Source organism: Callospermophilus lateralis, chromosome 15 (assembly GCF_048772815.1).
Source record: "Callospermophilus lateralis isolate mCalLat2 chromosome 15, mCalLat2.hap1, whole genome shotgun sequence".
In the NCBI taxonomy this organism is placed as follows: domain Eukaryota; kingdom Metazoa; phylum Chordata; class Mammalia; order Rodentia; family Sciuridae; genus Callospermophilus; species Callospermophilus lateralis.
This window is the reverse complement of record NC_135319.1, coordinates 50,322,668-50,345,261: the sequence shown is the minus strand read 5'-3', so window position 1 is coordinate 50,345,261 and position 22,594 is coordinate 50,322,668. Positions and strand designations below refer to the sequence as shown.

General features: G+C 58.5%; 1 protein-coding gene across 4 annotated transcripts in view; it reads right to left on the bottom strand.

The window, feature by feature from the left end:
- Window positions 1–22,594, bottom strand: part of Zmiz1 (zinc finger MIZ-type containing 1) — a 220,742-nt gene that overhangs the window by 137,322 nt on the left and 60,826 nt on the right. For 3 of the 4 annotated variants that reach the window (XM_076835131.1, XM_076835134.1, XM_076835133.1), the window contains exons 3-4: window positions 19,552–19,647; window positions 291–371 (exon numbers count right to left, since the gene is read on the bottom strand). The gene's annotated coding sequence lies outside the window, so the exon portion shown is untranslated. The remainder of the gene's footprint in view (window positions 1–290; window positions 372–19,551; window positions 19,648–22,594) is intronic. The other variant, XM_076835132.1, reaches the window with a different exon arrangement.

Here is a 22,594-nt window from a genome sequence, read left to right as displayed (position 1 = left end):
CTCCATGGGGGGGCCCCAGCCCCAGGAGGTTCAGAGCAGTGTACACAGGGACAGAGACTGGGGATGCCAGGTCTGCCCTTCTCCCCAGGCACCTCCCGCATTCTGTCCCCTAGTCATGGAGACACAGCCAGGACAAGAGACCCTGGGGCGCCGGGTCCAGGGCCCCACTCACGATGGCCTGACGATATTCCAGCAAAGATCGCCAGCACCCAATCCCACCCACGAGGGCTGAAGTCCCCAAAGGTGCCAGCACCTGTCCTCCAGTTAGGACAGCTAGGCTGCAGGCCTACCTCTGAGATCTGCAAGTCACCAGTGTCCCACGTGCTGGTCAGCAGCTGGCAGCCCTTCCACTTCACTCCAGCTCCATCCTCCTGCAATGAGAGGGGTGGTCAGTGGGTCCAGTGCCAGGGTCTGGGCACTCATGCTGCAAGAGCTGTTGCCTACAGGAAGTCCATGGCCAGGAAAGCCCCATCAGGCCCCTCTGACAATCGGGAACTTGAAGGAGCATGACCTGGACACGCTCCCGGGCTCCCTGCCTTCCAGCTTCCTCATGGGTCCAGATGGCATCCCAGTCTCTCTCTCAGGGTTGTGGGAGGATCCAGGGAGACAGGGTGACATCACTCATTCACTCAACACACATTTAATGAGCACTGGGTGCTGTGATTGTGGTCCCCAATCCTCGTGGGGACTCAGACAGTGAGCAGGGAATAAAACAGTACACAATTCAAAGTCGTGCCTGCCAGGAAGAACAAATGCAGGGGCCACCTAGCAAAATACAGGGTGGTCTCTTTAAGGAAGTGAATTTGAGGATGAGTCAGGGAGAAGCAGGTCAAGCTGCAGGGAACAGCATTCCAGGGGAGGGAAGAGTATATTTGAAGAGTCTGAGATAGGAGCGGGGAGCCTGGTCCAGTGGAGAACTGGAGAGTGGGAGGGATACAGAGCATGGGGGGAGAGGTGGTGTGAATGGGGATGGGGAGGCAGAGCCCGTCACAGAGACGGTAGAGGGAAGCCACAGGAGGGTCTGGGCATCTAAGGGACATGGCCCTAGATGGTTCAGGACACAGCAAGTGGGGAGAAGCTGCAGGACCTGTTGGTAGCCTGGGCTTACTGGGAGGGTTTCCAGTTGGCCCACCCCCTAAATGCACCACCAACATGCCACCCACCCCCACCACCCATGGCACCCTGCAGGAACCCAGGACAGTGAGACCCAGAGGCCTGGCTGGTGGGCATCAGTGGGATGCAGAGCCCTGAATCTGAGTCACCCTGGGGAAAGTGCTTGGCTCGGTGACTGTGGGCCTGCAAGGCTGCGTGTCTCAGAGGGAAGCCATGGCTAGCAGCAGGAGAGGCCACGCAGGGGCCATAGCACTCTGGATTCTACACAGGCCACGGGGCGAGGTGGAGGCCTCAGACCTGAGTCCCCTGCCATGTCCAGTAAGAGAGGCTCACAGGGAAACATAGGAGGCCCTGGCTTCAAGGTCTGGGGTTTGAGGTTTGGACTCAGTGATAAAAACCATTAGTTCCAACCCTCTTACCGGGTGTGTGGTTGGGACATATCCTAAACCTCTCTGCATTAATTGTCTCAACTATGGAGGGGATTAGGGTCCCCCCAGAGACATGCACAAATGGTCTAAGGTAACACAGGGCACAGCACCCGCTGCACACCAGCTAAGGCATGGACTACCTCAAAGGGGTCAGCACTGGGCTCCATGGGGCACTGGGTCCCCAAGCCCCAGGGTCAAGAACACAAATAACTCTTGGACTCCATGGCCCCAATTCTCCCATTTCACAGAGGAGGAGACCGAAGCCCAGAGAGGGTCCATGGTCACACAGCAAGTCACTGGCTGGGGCAGGAATCAGTCTCCTGCCTCCCCACCTCCCACAGCTCAGTGTCCCCGAAGGCAAGCTGGCCAGCAGAGCTGCTGACAAAGAGAAGATCATCATTCCGGCAGCTGAGACAGAAGCCAGAGTTGGAAAGCCATCGCTTACTCAGTGAACCTGGTCCAGGCCTCAAGGAACAATGCCCACCCCTGTCCACTCAGGGTTCTCCAGCTCATGGTACACATACATGGGCCTCACTGCCCCCTGCAGCTCCAGTCCCTTAGTGTGGGGCAGGTGAAACCAGAGAGGGGAAGGAACCTGTCCCAAGTCACACAATGATAGTAGAGGATTCGAACCGCAGGCCCTGGTCATGGACTGTGGGCCTGCACTGGACCTCCCACATGGAAAAGTCAGGAGTAAGAGATTCACATTATGGAGTCTGTGTTGTGGGTTATGCCTGAGATATTTCCTTTAACCCTCAGAGAACTGTAGTGAGGTAGAACCCGGCAAGTGAGCCCAGAGACCGTGCCTTGTTAAGGTCACAGTGTTAACAAGGAGCCAGTGGGAACCATGGAGAGGTGGGTGAGCGCTCTGCCCTGGCCCCTGCTCGGTCCCTCCTGTCAACCCTGAGAGCTGTTCAGAGCCTGGGGGCCCTGGGGGCCCCCACCCCAGGGAAGGGGACGCTCAGGAGCCCCGACACGGAGGTAATAGAGTGCTCCCACCCACAGCCCTGTGGGTGTTCTCCACTGAGGTTCACAACCTGGGTGGGCTTGGCCACCTAGCCAGACCAGGGAGAGAAGGGGGCAGATGCTGTGTGTCCCCCAGAGCAGCCTAGAGGGTAAAAACCATGGGTCTGGAAGGTGCTGTTCTCTTCCTAAATTAAGGGCCTCTGAGCCACGGAGAGGTGCAGGCTCAGCCTCAGGGACCAGGATGAGTGGTGGGCATCCCTGGGCCCCAATGTCCAGAGCGGGTTCCTTCTGCTCAGGACTCTCACTGGGCAGGGGGCAGGGGGACCCTGTTGGAGGAGGAGGTGGCCGGGGGTGTCTGAAGCCCCTGGGAGAAGGGCAGGCATTTTGCAGAACAGGATCCTGAGGGAGACCAAGGCAGGAGGTGTCATGCCCAAGGAGTGACCAGGCTAGATCTTGGACAAGGCAGAGGTCACTGAAGGGTGGGGACTATCCCGGGACTAAGATGAGCTCCCCTACCACCTGCCTTCCCCTCTCCACCCTCTCCGAGAGTCCCTTAGGAGGAACTGGGTGCAGGCTTGGGGTGAAGACACCCCGTTAAGTCCACATTCTGGGCCGGAGCCTTGGCCCTGGCCAGTGTGGTGAGGCCAGGGGGCAAGGGTGGGTACAGCTGGGTCTGGACCCCTATTCTGCTCTCTACTGCTGGGTGACCTCAAGCAAGTGGCTCAGCCTCTCAGACACCCCACCTCCTTTCCAGACGGGGATCCCTTTTCCTCCAGCTCCTCCACCTTAAGGTAGCTCCGGACCATTACAGGGGGAGGGGTCAGATGGCTCCAGGGTGGTCCCTTTGGGCAGAGACAATGGCACCCTGAGCCTAGAGTTCAGGGCTCAGCTCCTTAGCCACTCCCTTGCTCTGGTCACTCTTTCTTCTCATTCCCTGTGTACCTTGTGCCCCAGGGCTGTGGGCTACAGACACAGAGGCCATTCAGGAAGAGTGTGGGGGATGGGGACTGTGGAAATGTGGGGAAGTGAGTAACTAATTGCTCAAGGTCATAAACAGCCACGTGGACATCAGAACTACCTTCCCGACAACGGGGTCTACCAATCCAGGTCCAACTGCCACTCCCACGGCTGAGCCGATCTGAAGCAGCTCTGCCACACTGACCCTCCGTCCCTGGGCTAGACTGGCCAGCTGTTTCCACTTCACAGAGGGACCCAATGGCTGCATGTCTTGTGGCCAGGGCCGGGAGCCCCTCCACTGTCCCCACACACTCTCCAGAGGGTAAGACTTTCCTTAGTTTGAAGACCCACCTGGAGGTGCATCCCCTGACATGACCCTAGGGACTGCCCTCCCTTGGTGGCCAGAGCTGGCTCCAGCAGCAAGGCAAATATTTACCCCCATGGTTATCCAAACCCATCCAAAGGGGCCAGCCGCCCGCCTCCTGCATTCCTGGAATACATGTTCCCTGACCTCACCAAGTTGGGGGCTGGGGATCCAGACCCAGGAGAAGAGCCGGACTGGGCTCCTGGGCCTCGGTGGAGACCCAGGCCTGCTAGACACAAGGCAGGCGAATTTCGATCACCCCTTGTCCACTCACCCACTCCGGGAATCTCAGACTGCTCTTGGAGAGCCGTGGGTGCTGGCGCTTGCTGGGGCACGGGTCAGCACACCACAGCTGGCCAGGCCTGGGCAGCCCAGGTTGGGGGCTGGGGCAGGGGCTATGCTGATGCCACATGAGAGCCTTGGTTCAGAGCTCCTCTCTCCTTCTACACACACACACACACACACACACACAGACTCAGCTTGCCTACAACAGGGCAGATCCTCTGCCTACCAGCGAGGGCTGTACTGCGCACACCTTAAACAGTCCCATCACTAGGGAGAAGGAGGGCCCCACTTTACAGAAAAGAAAATGTCCAGCAGAGCCCAAAGGCCACATGGTATAAAGAGGCAGAAGCCAGTGGCCTCAGCCCACACCGCATCCCCAACCACGCATCTCCGTGGCGCCGTGGCTGCCCTTGGAGCCCTGTCCACCTTTCGATGCCCAAAGGACCACCTCTTCCACGCTGCTTTCCCTGAGAGTCCCTCAAGTGACCTCCCCCTCCCTGAAGGTCCAGGACATCCTGATAGTTTCTCTCCTCCTCCTTGAGCAATTAAAATCGGGTGCCTGGTGACCTCTACAGCCTTGAGACAGCGACCCTGTCCTCATTCCAGGCCCAGGGGTTTGGGGAGCCCAGGGGTTTGGGGAGCCGTGAGTGCCCCGGGGAGGGCTGGACATCCTCTGAACCATTTTGCCACAGAGCAGTCCCCACAGTTGGCTTCAAAGAGCAGATAAGAAAGACAGACTCGGCAAGCAGGTAGTTGGGGTCCAGGGAAACTCCTGGGCAGGGCTGCCTTAGAGTCAGGAGGTGCCCTGGGTCAGTAACCCTGTCTGTCTTCACTTCCCCTGAGAACTGTTCCACAGTCTGCCGCACCCAGCCCAGGGAAGCCCAGCCCGGCCCTGCCCTGCCGCACAGCAGGCCCTGGCTCTGCAGGCTTCCTCTCTCTTGCTGGAAAGTTTGCAAGGACCTGTGGGAGGAGCAGACAGGCAGCATTTGGCTGACCTGCTGAAGGGGTGGCAATGCCAGACCTGGTGGCTCTGGATCATGGGAGATAGCAACATCTGCTTCTGAACCCTCACAGACATCTCCATGTGTGCAAAGCTTATGACCCAAGACACTCTATGCAAACCTGGGGCCACACTCTGGCTCCGCTGGGGACCCAGAGTGCATGTCAGGGAAGGAAGGATCTAACCTTATCTCCTGCTTAGGTTCTCTCCTTTTCAAGATGGGGCTGCAAAGTGACTTCTAGGAGTTCTTGGTTCACTTATTCATTCATTCCATCATCCATTTCCTTCTTTTAATAACAAATGGCTGCTACTATCTGCCAGAGGAAAAGGAGTGGCGGGTGGGGGCAGGGCAAAGGGTCATGCGACACAGCCTCCCTAGGGTGTCCCACCGTCTAGGGTGAGGTGGAGAGGACAGGGGATGGGCAGATGGTTCCAGGTCGGCTAGGGGCGTGGGGATGGAGGGCTGGCAGGTGTACCCAGATCGGCCTAGGGGTGAAATGGGACTTGAGGACATCACTCTCTTGGGCAGGGTCTTTGGGTGAGGGGCAGCACTCCAGGGCACAGGCCCAGAGGTTTGGTAGGGAAGAGGCTGGGGCTGAAGACAGCACTGTGGGTGGCAGAGCTGAGGCCCCCAACGCTATGACATAGAGCTGCAACTGGGTGCCACCATCCGTGCTGTGCCCCTGTGCCTTGATCAGAGGAACAGGTGTTCATTTGATGACTTAGGAGGAGCGAGACCCTTCCTTCCCTCCTCCCCCAAGGTGAGTGGGCAGGTGCCAGAGCCACAGGCCTCTAGTTGTTAGGAATTGTTGCTGGGGCAGTTGGGGGTGGCTTTGGGAAGGAGGTGAGCCCCCCTCACCCTTTCCCAGAGGGGGGGTCTAATGCAGATTGTCAGGAAAGGGGACTCAGTTCCCAGCCAGGGCCTGAGTTCAAATCCAGTCTCCCATCACTGTGTGACTCTGCATGTTCCTCTCTGGTCTCAGTTTTTCTCTTCCCGTAGCCCCACGCCAAGCTAAAGCAGCAGCAGTGGTGTTTCGTGGGGCTGAGCACCACCCAGCAACAGGAGGGTGGCCGTCATCCTTAGGGGCTTGGATGGTGCTCACTGAGAAAGCGTGCTGTGTGGTACTGGGTAAGGAACTTAGCCTCTCTGGACCTCAGTTTGATCATCTGTAAAATGAAGATGAAGAGAGTCCCTGTTCTTTCGGAGTTGAAGGACTTAACAAGATTCTGCCAGTACTGTGCCTGCCAGGGAAAGGCTTAGGGTGCAGGGGTGGCCCTTGTCACAGTGGCTCAGGGGAACTGCAAGTACAGATGTGGGGTCCTGCCCAGGTGGAGGTTCTAGACCCCACAACACAGAGACGGAGACCTGTCAGGCCCCATGGGGAAGGCACAGCCTTTCCTTTTTGGGGAGCTAGGGTCTCACCAACAGGACTCCACCAGGCTCCCAGCACCCACTAGGGCTCTGACCACTTTTGAAGTTTCGTTTCTTGTCTCTGCTCATCTGGGGTTGCCCTGGAATCCTGGAGATGCCTCCAATCCCAAATCCCCTGAAACATAAAAGGGCTCCCTTAAAGGCTCTCAGAAGAGCCCTCAGAGGCCCCCAGGGACCCTGAGTCCAAGCCCACCTCCTACAGAGGCTGGGACACAAGCCCAGAGAAGAATGGGCTGGTACCGAGGCCAGGATCGAAACCCAGGTGTTGGAGGTGGGCTGAGGAGCTAGGGGGTCCAATCCTGGTCCACAAGCGAGTCACTTGTCCCCCAGGTCTTGGCTTCCCGATCTGGGATAGCCCTGGCTTCAGGACTAGGTGAGCCATGTCACACCCACCTGGTGCAGGAAGGTCAAAAGGCTGAAGGGCACAGGCACCCTCGATGGCCATGCAAACAGCCGAGCTCTGCTGTTCCCAATGACCCCCTTCCTGGGCCAGGGGCCAGCCTCCGGCGGTCATGTTTCCCAATCAGGCATCCTTCTGGGATTCTGGCCACAGTGGACCTGGCCAGTGCACAGTGATGGCCAAGGCCCAGATTTATAAGTGGCAGACAAAGGAAAGCGCTGTTCCTGCTAGCAGGAGGTGGCGGGCCCCAGGACAGGCGCCGCAGTCACCCAGGCCCGGACAAAATCCCGTCTATGCTGCTCACGAGCCAGGTGACCTTGGCCAAGTAGGTCCTCGGGCCTCCCTGACTCAGTTTCCTTGATGGGGTCCAGGGAAGGGGGAGGCTTGACTGGGGGATAAGTGCCTGGCCAGTCTCTGGCCCTGGACGAGTCCCGGCACCAGCAACTCTTTTCACGTATTGAATCATTAAGTAGCCCCCCTCCCCATCCAAGGGCGGCCAGTGGTGGTCTTCAGGGAGCTGCTGGAGGCTCAGGGAAGAAACTGGACAGTGCTCTTGTCAGGCTCCCAGCACCCACTAGGGCTCTGACCACTCTTGAAGCCAAGGCCCTAAACTGAAGTTTCGTTTCTTGTCTCGGCTCATCTTCCCTCTGAGGCCTGTCCCAAGAGGCTTCTCCAGCCCAGACTCCGCAGGAGCTCACCTCCACTCCTGATTGGGAGGTGAAGCTCAAGTCCCATCTCTGTCTCGCACCCTTCCATGAGCTGGGGCAAGTGCCTCCTCATCCACTGAGGTCCCCACCTCTCTATCTGCCAAAGAGGAGGAGATGCCTGCCTGACCCCAGGGTTGCCAGGAGGACTCCAAGAGGAGGAGGAGGAGGATGCGGTCAGAGTCCCCCAATCTGTGTCATGCACTGCCTGCCCTGGCCAGTCCTGCTCCCCTGGGAAGCTCTGGGCCCAGCCCTGAGTCAGCTCACACCCAGAGCAGGGCCTGGGGCCCACAAGGCAAGACCAACATGCCCCTTCTTCTCCCCTGAGTCTGGGGTCTCCTTTGTTCTTTTGGAAAGCGGGGCTTTCTCCGCCTAGCGGTTTAGTTGGATTCTCAGAGGATCCACCCCTCACCTGCCCATCTGTGCTCAGGACTGACAGAACCTGCCCTCTGGGGCCCTGGAGGGATCTAGAAGGACCAGGACCAGCCCTGGTGTGGTGCAACCAGCACTGGCCATGCAAGATCAGGAGTGCTGCAGTTTGAAATTGTCCTGAAAGTTCCCATGTTGGAAAGAATCTTAAAGTCAGGTGTTCACGGTTGTTGGAGGTGGGACCCCATGACAGCATTAATGACTTTATGAAAAAAAAAGGAAGGAGACTCAAACTAGCACTCTCCCTCTCTCTCTCCATGTGATGCCCTCTGCCATGTTATGCCACAGGAAGAAGACCCTTGCCAGATGCTCTTGGATTTTCCAGCCTCCGGAATCATAAGAGGCAAATAAACTGTTATTCTTTACAAATGACCTGGCCTCAGGCACTCTGTTATAGTGGAGAAAATGGACCAAGACCAGGAGTCCCAGAATGTTGGCTGGATGAATGAGCAGTGATGGCGGCGAGTGGCACCAACCCCACTCAGATCAAAGACGGAGGCAGGTGGCAGCTGCACAGAGCTTACTGCACCTGCCCCAGGTCAGCTCTAATTGACACTCTTCATACATGTGGAGCCATGGTAAACTCACTTAGTCCCCAGAGCAATCCTATGGAGTGAGTAATGCTAATCCCATTCCATAGAAGAGGAGACTGAGGCTCTGAACCATGAAGTCACTTGTCCAGTGTTAGGAAATGGCAAAGCTGGATTCAGCACAGGCTCTGGGCTCCAGAACTCACGCGCTGATCCAGAGGGTTACCTTCCCAGAGGCCCTTGGAGAAGGTAGCCCATCAGAGGCTGCCTAGCCTGGCTGCAGGCCTTCCCCAGGAGGACTTAACTTGTTGGGGTGGGTTATATTTTAAAGTTACCCTGGACCTCACCTGGGGCTGGGCCGAGAGCCCTTGGTCAGCCCAACTATCAGGGAGGGAGGGAGGGGACTTCCTGAGTGGGGGAGCCTGGGACCTGGAGCTGGATCCCTGACTCCTCTCTCCTTGGTTTTGAGCTCTTGGAAACAGAGTACCCCACCTCAGTAGAGCAGCCCACAGGGCCCAGATGTAGGCGGGAGAGATGAGCAGACAGGCTGGGGACGTCAGCACAGCATGCAGCCAGATGACACACAGCGCCAGCAGTTCCTGACTCATAGCCACCCACCCCAGGACTCCACCCACTACCAGCACCCCCACCCTGGCTTGCGCCCCGTGGTCCATGACAGCTTCTGGAGTCCCCTCCCACTGAGGACCAGAAAGCCACAGAGGGAGGAAGGAGCAGTGGGCCCCACCCAGGGCTGAGTGGGACACAGGGACACCCAGAGGAAGAGGTGAGGGGCATGGTGCCAGTCCTGGCTCTGCCCAGCCCTCCAAGCAGCACCCCACCCACCCCAGCCTGCGCTCAGCACCCCAGTCAGGAGGAACGAGGGCCAGCCTGGGTCCCCTGGTGCTGACACCCACTTGGGCCAACTTCTTACCACGTGACTCTTCCTGAATCAGGTCCCTCCTCTGGGATGTGCACACCAAGCTCCCCCGAGGCCAGCTCCTCTCTCTAAGGGCATCCCATTGCCGGTGACTTGTCATCTGTCCTAATTGTGCCTGGATCTTCCTACCTCGGCACTATTGCCCGTGCTAATGCTGCTGTTGGGACAGTCCCCAGTCCCTGTGGTCTGGCTTGCAAGTAAGGGCACAGGGGGTTGGCTCTGTGCTCCTAAATCTTGAGGACTTCCCACAGCACCCTATGGCCCATCTCCTGAGGCCTCAAGGGGTGATGTGTCCAAGGCCACCACACTCAGCTCTCACTATGCCCTGGGGAGTGGCTTGGGCTGTTCAAGTGTAGGGATTTTCCCATTGCTGAGGAGCTTTGAGCTGGTCCATGGGTTCAAGGTGGCCCTCTGGTCTGTCAGTCTGTCCAGTGTTACTGTGACTTGGGCTTGCTTGCTCGGCGCCCCGACCTCTCCTTAGCTCCTTGGGACTCAGTTATAAGTCCCTGCTACTATCCCTGCTGACCATGGGCTAGGGTGAGCTGGGGACACCTCTCGGGAAAGAGGAGGAAGATCGCGTTGGGAGGGTGGCAGGGACCTTCCCACAGTAAGGTCCCCCTGTCCCCTCCCCGTCTTCCGTCACAGACCCACTAGCCTGGTGCTCTGCCTGGGTAGAGCAGAGCCTCGGGAGAAGGAAGGGCTCCTCCCAGGCCTGCAGGGATGTGTGAGGGGGTCCTGAGGAGTCACCCCAAGTATAATCCAGCCTACCCCAAGTCCTGTCTCCAGTGGGATGCTCATAGAAAGGAGCCTCCACCTCTGCCCTGGCCTTCTACAGAGGCCCAGCGTCGCTGAGTGACTCGTCCGAGGATACCCGCAAGCTGGTGGCCCATCCTGGACCAAGGTCCCAGCCTCCAGGCTCCCAGACCTAGCCCCTCCAGGAGGTTGCTCCTTCCAAGCCCCCAAAAGGTCAGTGGCTCCAGAGGAGCCCAGTCACCCGTAAGTGTGGGGTGAGGGGTGGGCGTGGGCCCAGCTCCTGCCAGTGGGAGGCCCTGGGAGGGCGTCAGGGCAGGTCAGACGCAGGGCAGCCGACAGCTCAAGGTCGGGCTTCCTTCCTCAGAAGGGCTTGATTCCTGGAGGCAGCTCCCACGGGAACAGGAGGAGCACCAGCCCGGGGAAGCTCGGGTGGGACACAGGCGGTGCCGGGGCAGGGTTTCCTGTTGGGGGTGGGTGGCCCTCGCAGAGGCAGGGTGACCTGCGCGGCTGTGCCCCTGGGGACAGGCCAGGCTGGGTTTTGCCTCATCCCTGGCCCTGGCCCATCCTCTCGCCGGCCCTGGCTTCCTGTCCCACTGGCTCCACCCGACCCAGGGGAGAGGGAGGGCCCACGGAGGCCTCCTCAGAAGTCCCAGTGTTTTCTGGGGGCAGAAGTGATCAGGTGACTCTCGTGTGCTTGGTGGCCTTTGGCCTCTGGCCTCCAGGCCTCCAACCATTTGTTTTACAGGATGAGCCCTCGACCAAAGAACCCCTGGCACAACTTGGGACCTTGAGCTTGCTCCACCCTGGGCAGCTCGACAGTATCATTTTGGAGACGTCACGTCCAGGAGACCAGGGTGAGAGAGAGAAGAGGCCAGACCCGCTGCAGGCCTCAAGGCAGAACGTCCTGGTGTCAGAGACCAGAGCAGTATCGCGCTGCCTTTGGAAGGCACAGCATCCCAGCAGGCAATGCAGCCCTACAGCCCCTCACCAAGAGGACATGAGGACATGATGTCTGACCACAGCCCAGAGGAAGACCCTTTCCCCACCCCAGCACAGCAAGCCTGGTGCTCACCGTGTCAGGAGAGCCTTCCAGAGACATCAACTCCATTCTGGGTGGTGCCAGGAGTTAGGGGTGCACCTATCCATGGCTGGGGGCATGGCAGGAGTGGAGGGGTGGCTGGTCAGACCCAGTGAGAGGAAGGGATTGGAAGACATGCCCCTGTGGTTCAGCACACACAATATGGGCAGCTGCTCCAGGTCCCCATCAAGGTGACTTAGAAAGCAGACAGGTCAGAGAGAGGAGACCCTGAGGCCCATGGCCCACAAAGGCGCAGTGCTGGGGAGGAATGCAGACCAGGGACAGAGCTGGGCCCCAGGTCTCCTGCCTGCACACGGGTGGCCCAAAGACGACCCCATGAAAGCAAATCCACAGAAGTCCCTTGTGACCGAGGCCTCCTGACAGCTGGGGCAGTGGGTCTGCTCATCTTGGGCAGGGACCGACTTAAGCCCTACCCTGGCTGCCCGGGCGGGACCTGGAGGACGGGCTCCCATGACCAGGACGCATCTGCTGGGCTGTCTGTGGTGGGGGCGTCTGGGGGGGACTCAGTCACAGGACACTAAAGGCCTACGGTCTGTGGCCTAAGGCAAGCAGCGGGGAAGACAGGCAGAGTCTGGTGGGGGCCAGGACTCAAGTCCACCATGGCGCTAGGAAGCCTCGGACCCTGAGGTGGGCCATGTAAGCCGTGGGCAGGAGTAAATGCTGAGGCAGCATCCTGGGGCTGTGCCTACGAGCTGCACTACTAGCCCGGCCCAGAGCCCATGCCAAGTGGTGCACCCCGGCGGTCCTCTCAGTCACTGGCTACCCCCTCGATCCCTTCTTTAGAGCTAGAGTTTCCCAGTTCTAAGAGAATGGCCTGGAGCCCACGTGAGCACCATATCCCCGAATCCCAACACTGCAGAGAGAGGGCCTGGTGAGGCTCTGCTGGCCCTGCTGGCCCTGATGCCAGCCCCCTGTCCTTCATCTTGGCATCTGGTGGGATCATCCTGTGGGGAGGAGTGTGCCTCAGCTTCCCCAGAGCCCAGGAAGCTGGAAATGTCACCTGTACCTTGAACTTGGTCTCCACCCACTGCGGCCCCTCTCTGGGCTCCCCTCCCCTGGCCCTGGGGTCCACCCTGTGCTGCGTGGTGGGGGCTGGGCAATAAGTATCCCCAGGGCCAGGGTGTGGCTTTCACTGAACACAAGCCCAGCCTTGAGGTGGCTGCCAGGAAATGTTTGTCAAAGGGACAAAGGAAAGAGGCAGCTGGTGCCAGACAGACACACAAGTGCAGGTGGAAGGCAAAACATGGCCCCCAAACGCCACCACAGCCCTCCTTGTCCCTCAGGCCCTGTGCTACCTAGGACAAGACCCATAGTGAAGGCTGTCAAGCCAGGGTGAAGGCCAAGGAGCCCACTCAGGCTCAGGGGGGCCTGGAGAAGGGTCCCCGATGCCCAGGGCTCAAGGGCTATGTGCTCTGTCCCCCCATTACATGCCAGCTCTGGCTCCCACCTCCCTGGAGGAAATGAACCCTCTCCCTAGCTAGAAACACCTTCTCTGTCCGTGAGGGACTCAGCAGCATCTCTCAGCTCTCTGTTGAGCCCTGCCTCCAAGTTGTGGCTCCTTCCTCTTGGAATGGCCAAGGGCTGGGACATGGACATTTATAACAAGATCATGGGGGTCTTTGCAATGAAAGGGGATTCTGTCCAGACAACAGGAAGAACACATAGATATGAGGTTCCACAGAGGTTCTGGACAGGTGCTCTGCCACCTCCCTACTGCTATCCAGCCCAGGATCTGGACGTAGCAGATGCTTGATACATATCTGCTGAGTCCGTCGACAGCTAGACGGATGCATGTGGAAGGCCTGACTTCTATTCTGCCAAGCTGGCCAGGGTCCTGCCGCATACTCCAGGGACCATGACTGATGGAGGCTGGGTCCACGTGTGCCCACCCCCACCCAGGCCAGGATGCTGCCTTCTGGGCTCTTCCAGGTCAGAGATTGCCCGTCCTCTCTGTTTCATGGTGGGAGGGGTCTCTGATCAAGCCCAGTGTCCACTCTTGCCAGATAGGACAGGGGAAAGTAGAGCTCCAGGGCCTTCCCTCAGCCCAGACCTTCCCATTCACAGCCCAGGGGCCCAGGAACTCTGGGATCTGACCAGGGCCTGCTGCTGGCCCAGAGCCCACAAGCCCACAGCATGGTGGCCCCTCTCTTCTGTTCCGTGTCACAGCCTCCTGGCTGCCGCCAGCCTAAACTGCTTACTTAGACAAATAGGGAAAGAAGGCAGCCATGTGATGGCTGAGGTTTCCTTGACCCAGACCACACACACACACACACACGCTACTCCTGTGGGTCAGGTGGTCATGCAGTCCTGAAGGACAAGGGCTGGGCCAACTTGGGTTTCTGTATCTCTGAAGGACAAGTGACCTGGTTGCCTTTCTTTACCCAGAAGAATGTTCTTTCCAAACACTTGCTCTCTTCTCCCTGGACAGGCCAGGGCCTGGCCGGATGAGAAGCAAGTGGAGTGGGGGGGTCCAGCCCGGTGGCCTCTGTCTGGGCTTTTCCTTCTGGGAAACTGTGGCCACCCCGTCACACTCCCCGAGAGCAGGAGAATCCCAAGCGGCACACGGGCTGGAGGGGCAGGGAGCCGAGGCTCAGGAGGGGCCCAGGCTGCCCGTGTGCTCAGCTGGAGCACTGGTTTTGCAGCTGGACTCCAGGGCATGACCTGGGGAGTCGAGGGGATGAGAGGGACTGAAGGGGCCACGTCTGGTCCCACGTGGCAGGCCAGGCTCTGCCTCTGTTCAGCTGCCTGGGACAGGTCTGTGGCCAGCGACTAGAGGGCCCCTGCAGTATTGAGGAGCTCTGTCCCCAGCCACTCTCCCGAGGAGGGCAGGCCGACATGGGTGCTCTGTCACTGCCCCTGCTCTGTGGGGACCACAGCCAGTTCCCCCCTTCCCTGGCCTCAGGCCTTCCTGCCAGGACCCCAGCAGCACAGAACCCAGCAACCCAGCCCTGATCTCAGGTGGGCCGAGAGTTCCTGAACCAAGGCCAGTCCCCCACCTAGCCAGGAAATCCCTCCACACAGTGCCTCTGAATGTCCTCAACCCCAACTCAGAGGACCTGGGGCACTGAAACAAGCACAAACCAACCTGAAGGTCCCCCACTAATTAGAGGTGGAGTTGGGATTTGAACCCACAGAATCCAGCTCCAGAGTCCTCGTTCTCCATCAGTCCCTACCCACAAGCCCAGGAGCTATGGCCTCTGCTGCTGGGCTGGGCCTGTCCCCCACAGAGCTCCTAACCAGGCTTCTGGAGGCCAGGCCCTGCTCCGCCAGGGGTGCACAGGGCTGTCTGCTGTCCCCAGCCCGGTGACCCACACCCAGCGAGCTCTCCCTTCCTCCTCCATCTGCCCAGGAAGCCCTGTTTTGTGGCGGCTCTTGGTGGAGGAGGAAGGAGAATGGGCAATGAGGGAAGAGGCAGAAAAGCGAGGAAGGGAGGAACACAGGGAGGGTCAACATGGAGAAGGCATGAGAGCATCAGGGAGAGACCAAGGTGGGGCAGAGAAGGGCACGGAAAGTGCTGGGCGTGGTGGGGCACGCCTGTCATTCCAGCTCTGGAGGCTCAAGTAGGAGGATCACAAGTTTGAGGCCAGCCTCAGCAACTTAGTTGGGCCCTAAGCCACTTAGTGAGACCCTGTCACAAAATAAAACATAAAAAGGGCTGGGGATGTGGCTCAGTGGTTAAGCACCCTGGGTCCAATCCCCAGTACCAAAAAAAAAAAAAGAAAACACAGAAGGAGGAAAACCTGGAGAATAGAAAGAAGAAGGAGGGGGAGATGAGAGGGGGAGGAGGAAGAGGGAGGGACAGGGAGCACGAGGCGGGCAGAGGAGGAAGGGAAGGCAGGCGGGAGCGGGAAGGAGGTGGAGGGCGGGAGAGGAAGCCGGAGCCCAGGAGAAAGGCAGAGGGGCCAACAGGAGGTCGCAGGGGGGAGAGGGCCTCGGAAAACGGAGAGACAGACCGAAAGCCAGCCCGCCCACCAACATTAAATACCTAACAGGAGATGACAAATCAAATGGGAATTACTGCGGTAAAAACATAATTAGAAACTTGATTGAAGTTAAACAGAATTTACATAACACTGCAAATTAACTTTACACGGAAACTATTCACTGGGAAGGCAATGAAGAGGCATTTCATTAGTAATCTATATTTAAACAATAGGCACAATGGAGGGAACTTGGTGCCTTCACTCGGAGTGGAGCGGGATCCAGAGGCTGCTAGAGGACCCAAAACAGTGGGTGCTCCAAGTGCAAGTGGGCAGGGTCCAGGGTGGAATCGGGAGCCACTTCTGCCTCTGCCTTGCTGTGCGGCCCTGGGCAAGTGTCTTACCTTTTCTGGGCCTCAGTTTCCTCACCTGCAAAACCAGGATGTTGGAGACGTGGTTTGTAAGTCTGGCTATTCTAGGAGAGCCAGGGAGATGGGAGAGGGCTCTGATAAGCTTGTGGGCTTTGCAGGGGGACGGGATGGTCCTGCCTGATGCCATGGAGGCAGGGGAAGGATTGAGGGAGAAAACAGGTAGAGACAGGCCTATAGAAAAGTGAGTCCGAAGGTACAGGATTACCTGTCCCCTGCCCTAGCACACTAATTAGATGACCGCAGTGTCCTGCCATGAACACAACACCAGTCCCGCACTGTGCAAGTGGCTTCCTAGTCCCCAGTGCAGAGTCAGAAGGGCTCTCCCTCACTGTGTCCTCGGGGAGGGGGTCAGCCAGCCCCTGCCTAGCTCCATGCAAGTCTCAGCCTGGAGACGTCTCCGGAGACTCTGCCCACAACCCAGTCACGTCACACCAATTGGCTCCCGCAGGCCGACGGACTTTGCCCCTGTGGCTCCCAAGGCTTGGGCACGCGAGCCCTGACCTCTGCCCAGCTCAGCACTTCTCTCCTCAGCCTTCCTGGAGGCCCGACTGGGCGCCTTTCCTGCCGGAAGCTGCAGACTCCTGGTGACATGGAAGTGGCTGGTTCTGTCCCTGGCCCCCACCGTTCCAACAGGACTGGCAGCTGTGGGACAGGGGAGCCCTCTGTTGTCATCTCTGTATGTACCAACCTGAGCCCTGTGTTTGGCACAAAGCAGGCGGTTAGCAGGTTCCAGCGGGCAGTGGTCAGGGTGACCCTGCAAGAGGTGGGTAGGAGGTGAGGTGAACAAAAGGCTCAAGAGACCCTGCACTCTGTTCCCGAGGGAGAGGGGAGTGGCATGAGGGGCCAACCTCAGACAGACAGGGGCAGCTCGGAGACCCCCGGCTTAGTTTCTGGGGTCTCTGGGGCTCCCTGTCCCAGTGCCAGCTCAGGGCACTGCAGCTGCCGAAGTCCTCCTGCTGTGGGGGCGTGTCTGGGAGCTGAGGGAGGGAGAGCAGGCCCCAAGCTCCTGGGACACACCTGCTCCCCAGGGTCCTACCAGCCCATCCTGGCCCAGAGGGGCCCTCCTGGGAGAGACCGAGAGACAGAGACAGACACCAAGAGACAGAGATCTGCTCCTCATCCACTCATGACCCAGGACGGTTGCTGTTCCTTTAAGATAAAGGAGCCACTGGGTGCTTAGAAATTGCATAGGCGCTGTTGGGTGTCCTTCCCCTGTGGGTAGCACCTGAGCTGCCACCTTGAGCCCTATGTTTGCAGCTCCAGGTAAGAGGGGCGTCCCATGAGCCCAAGAACCCCGAGTGGCAGCAGAAGGTCAGGCAAGCTGGGTGAGGCTGCTTCAAAGAAAGTGCAAAAGTGGGCAGACAGGAGGGCAAGAGGCTCGGCTGTGGGGGAGCTGGCTAGGGGGACAGGGAGAGCCAGGTCAGGGGCCACTTGCACACCAGACAGGTACCTACAGGACTTCACACCTGTGTGGCCAGGGGTGCGAGGAGGAGGCCTTGGATTCTCCCCTCCAAACAGCTCATTATGGAGACCTCTGAGCCTTTGTGTGCATTCCCTCTGTTCCACCCTCCTGCAATGCCCTTCCCTTCTTTGTCCAGTAACACAGACAGACTCTTGTCCATGCAGAGCCTCCTCCTCTGTCTGCCTCTTCCCCCGGGCTGCACCTTTCTGACTGCTGCTGCCTCCTCCTCACCTGCCCTCCTCCTGGGGGCCAGATGGCCATGACTCAGACTCAGGTCCCTGACCCGCACTCCCTCCCCGCACCCTCGAGGTGACCTCAGCCGCACAGCCTGCAACTCCAGCTGTGCACCACACTCCCAAATCCGCATCTGTAGCCGGACCTCTCTTGCCTTCCAGACTCCCAACCAGCCGCCACTCAGCCTTTCCACCCAGATGGCTCAAAGGCATCTCTCACTCCACGTCTGAAGCCCAACTCCTCGGCTTTGTTCAGCCCTCCCCGGCCATTCTTCCCAGGCTGAGACAATGCCCACCTCCCTTCTCCCACTGGCTCCTGTCCCTGGCGGTCGGTCTGTGACCCTCCCCTCTCGCCCACCAGCAGGCTGTCCCCGGAGTCTCAGGCACATTCTGACTCTGCAGCTTCTCACCTCTTCCCCACCACGCCCTCCTCTATGCCGCCACCACCAGAGACCTCCCGCTCCACACTGTCACCTCCATGAGTGGGTCCCCGCCGCCTGTCACCTTGTGCCCCTCACAGAGCACCAGCACCCGGTCTCCCTGCTTCTCACCCCAGCTCACTGCCTGTGGCTTCTGGTCTCCCACCTGGAGACCCTGTTCCCTTTCCTGCAGTCATTTCTTAACACTTAGCATCACCTCACATACGAGAGACTCGATTTTCAGGAATTCATTGTCCACATCTCCTCATAAGAACAGAGGCGCCCTGAGGGGGGAGTTTGTCTGTCTATTCCCTGCTATTCTCGACCAAGCTTCAAGAGGAAGTCCTGACACAGCGACTTCCGAAAAGTATTTGAGGAATGAATAAAAGGACAGTGCCTCTCCCTGAATACCTGCTGAGGGACCAGCTCACCACCCCTCCTGCCTCCCTTGGGCAGTACCCAACGCTGCGCAGTCAGCACCCCCCACGGTAGTGAGCCCAGCTCTGGGATCCCGAGTTGGCCTCTGCTCATCTCCAAAATCCAGCCCTTAGTGCAGGTCTGACCTCGTGCAAAAGTCTGTGTGTGTCTGATGAATGAATTAAATAGAAAACGGGTGGATGGACGAATGGGTGGCTAGACAGATAGGGAGGGGGATGGATGGATGGATGGAGGTGGATGGATTCATGGGTGGGATCAGATGGATGGGTGGGTAGAGGTATTTAGGTACAAGGATGGATGGATGAACAATAGATGAATAGATGAATAGGTGAGTAGATGGTGCAAGAATGGATGGATGGACAGATGGATGGGGCGGGATGCATGGACAGATGGATGGATGGATAGGCGAATGGATAGGTGGGGGGAGGATGGACATGTGAGTGAGTAGCTGGATGAATAGATAGAAGAAAGAACAGGTAGGTACATGGATAGGTGGGGAGAAGGCTGATGTGTGGACAGATGGATGGACGAGTCTCACCACAAGCACAGAGTGGAGCCTAGTGGTGGCTTGGGTTCAATAGCAGGACTTCTCAGAGAGGATGGGTCAGACCAGCGCGTGGTAAAGTGGAGGTGCAGATGCAGTCAATAGGGTGGTCAGAGCTGGCTCTGCGATCCCTGGCAGACCCCGTCACTTCCTGTGCTTGGGTCTCATGGTCTAAGCATGCAGATAACTCTTGCCCAGGGCTGCCAGGGAAACACAGTGGAGTCTGAATGCTGTCACAAAGGAGCGCACAGGCACAGTGAAGCAGCTCTGGACGTCCGCCTTCCAGGATCCTCTCAGGCCCCACCTGCTGCTGACCTTGGGGCCACATCATGCTCCACTACCCCCCCCCCACGCCTCCCCCTGCTCTGGGGCCCTGGTTCCACCCTCAGAGAGTTCAAACTGGGCCAGGCTGCTAATGTCACCTATCTCCAAAGAACAATTGATCCACCCCATTCACAGAACCCTCAAGAATCAGAGTGAGCGGGGGGGCCAGAGGCCAGCACCCACGTCAAGGCACACAGAAGCCCAGAGTGTTTTGTGGTCGTAAGGACAGCTCACAGGGAGGTACAGGGAAGCCCGCCGCCAGGTCAAGAACAGCTGGGGGAAGACCACAACCCTGGGCTCTGGTTCACCCATCGCTTCCCGACCTCGCCCCCGCCCAGGTTTCCCATGACCTGGACACCAGGGACGTGAGGATCTGCTGTTACCTTTCAGGGTCTGGCAGCTCAGGGACGGGGGAGGCTCCTCTCCTTCCCTCACACACCTTGCAGCATTGGTCTGATGCCACAGGCCCCTTCTTCCTCCTGAGAACACAGGGGGGAGACGGGACATGCATGAGCAGCCAGGCACACAAACAGCTAGCTGTCCGCCCCTCCTCTCTCTGTCCCACCACTGGACTAGTTCCCGTGGCCACTGAGGCCACTTAAGCCCACTGTGGGATGCTTGATGGATCAGCCCGCGACATCCTCCCACCCAGCAGCCTCCAATGAGCAAGACGACTCCTCCTGGTGAGATTTAAAAAATACATGCACACACATCTTGTTAGCTCTGAGGCTCCGCGGCTATTGTGTCTCTTCTTGGTGAGAAGAGCAGACAGCCATGGCCTTCCTGCATGGTCCCCAGGCAGGGTGACGGAGAGAAGCTGTCGGGGTATTTTTAGCAGAGCACACCAAGCCCTGGCCTGGTCTCCTCTCTGCGCGGGGCCTGGCTTCGGGGAATTATCTCACACGACTGCAGGCCGGCAGTCAGTTCCAAAGCCACTCTTTGACCCCTGCCTGAATTCCTTCCTCATGAATTCCTCACCAGGACACTTTAACACCCCTGCACGCCTCCTTGGGAAACCAGCAGGGCACCCTGCTTCTCCCCTCCTGCACGCCTTGCCTATAGGCTGCTGCTTGGTTTAGCGCTGGGGAGGGAGGCCCAGAAACGAAGTCTAAAGCCCACGAAAGCCCTGGTGACGTCTGACTCTCTGTTCCCAAACTTCAGGCCTTCTGCCGCGCCCTTTGCGATTTTGGGTAAGAACTGAGGCCTACCTGCAGATGACTCCATCAATACCCTGGTTTTAAGCTCTGCTCAATCATGGCCATGAATCCCCGCATGCCGGTTATGTATTTCTAATATATCTTAATAAACAGATAACTAATGAAGCAAAAAATATATGTTCGTTGGGGTACTACCCAATTCCAGAATCTCGTCACAGGCTACCAGAGTTTCCTGGGCCAGGCTTTGGCAAACTGGCTGCAGTGTGTCAGCCCCCTCCACGGACAGGAGAATGAGAGGGGCAGTAGGCTGACGGGGCCCAAGGACCAGGGCCGGCAGAGGCAGAGGGCTCTAAGTCATGGTGTGTGGGAAGCTCCTAGTGTGGGCCTCTCCTCCCAGCACTGGCCACAGCTAGCCTTACACTTGAACACTGCTGGGAGGAGCCAGATAGGACAGGTGTCCCAAAGGAGGGCAGTGACACAGAGGCCCAGGGCTCACGATGGCTCATTTCTCAGCCTTCCCCTGAGGCCTCTGGTCCCATCTTGGCCCTCCCATCAGGCTCCCCATGACTGGAGTCACTCCACGGGGACAGGAAGCACCGTCCCCTCTAGGTAGAGTTGAAGCACAGAACACGTCCCTGAGCCCCACACCGGAGCTCTTGTCCTTGACCCTGTGGACTCTTGGGACAGCTGCCAGCCCTCTCTGGGCCTGGGTGTCCCTGTATGTGCCTTGGGAGCTTGCCCTGATGATTTTGGTGGCCTCGAAGTTCTCGGGCCTCACCAACACTCTCTGTCCTCTCTGGGTCTGCCACAGGCAGGAGACCCCAGCTGGGCCCCTGGCTGTCCCCGCTGCCTGCCCTTCCCGCCCCTCCTGCTGAGCACAGGATGTGGGTGTCAGGAGGTGAGGGTTGAGTGTGGGGGTCGGGTGGGGAGTAGCCTTGGGACGGGACTTCCTGAAGCCAGATCGGTTTACCACAGTCAGTTGGGCACAGGACCGCACAGCTGTGAGTTATAAATGTCCCTGTCAGAGCTGGGGTGGAGAGAGGCCCTGCTGCAGTGGAGACACCAAGGGGCCACGATGCCCACCTGGGGGCCTCTCAGCCACTGGCCCGGCCTCCGAGGGCCACTCCTGAGTCTCCAGTCTTCCCATGCCCTGGTTCTCTGCACCCCTTTCTGAGATTCCAGGGTGATGGGGTCTGACACCACCTTCCCCTACCCACTCCCCTCCCTTCCAGGTGTGAGTCTTGTGTTTCCAGCAACTCTGAGAGTTCCCGGAGAGCAGGAGCCCAGGTCCTGCCTGGCCTTAAACCCTGGGCCCAGCACACAGTCGGCCATCTTACTGTTCGAAGCCAGCAGCCACTGCCCTCCTGTGCCACCCACTGGGGCACAGACTAGGGGCAAGGGCAGGGAGGGGCTTCCAGCCTGTGTCCAGGGCACTCGACCTATTCAAGGCAGGCACAGCAGGGGGCCTCCAGCACTCTGTCCCCAAGGCTCCTTCTTCCTGTCTGCCCCCTGGGGCTCCTGCAGTCCGCAGTGAGAAGTGTGGAGCCAGCTCAGGGGTGAGTCTGCACACAGTGTGGCTGCCTAGGAGAGAGAAGTAAGGTCCCTCCAGCCCCAGAGCTGGGGCCATCCTCCGGCTGGGGTCACTAAGGTGGGAGGTTCAAGACCGGCCACAGGAACATAATAGCCAGTATGGTTTGGGCTTACAGGGGCTGAAGCTGACACAATTTTGGAGACCCTCTTAAAAGTATATATAAAATTATAAATACCTGTCTAGAATCAGAAATCACAACAAATCCCAGGAGGCTCAGGGCCCTAAACCCGTTTTTCAACCCATTTTGGCCTCTTAAACAATTTGCCCAAAATGCCCGGAGTGAAGGCTCCCCATGGCACCTGTGTGCCCTAACCCAGCACGTGCCGCAGCTCTCAGGGACTCCCAGCTTCCACCCAGCTTCACACACTGCCCAGGAGTGCCCCTCCAATCACGGCGACAGTGATGAAACTAGGGGTGATAATAATCTCCTAAGGGGCTGATACTAAAGGGGCTTTATCTGCACTACTCCAAGTACTCTGTGAATTAATCCATTTAATCTGACCCCAACCTCGAAGTTAGGCGCCGTATCCATTTGAACAGGTGAAGAAACAGAGGTCAAGAAGCCAGCCCGAGGTCACACAGTCAGATAACAACCCAAACAGCCTGGCATTGGTGCTAGTGTTGTTCTCTGTGACCTCTCTGGAGGGTCTAGAAGAATTTTCTCTTCCTGTGAGACTC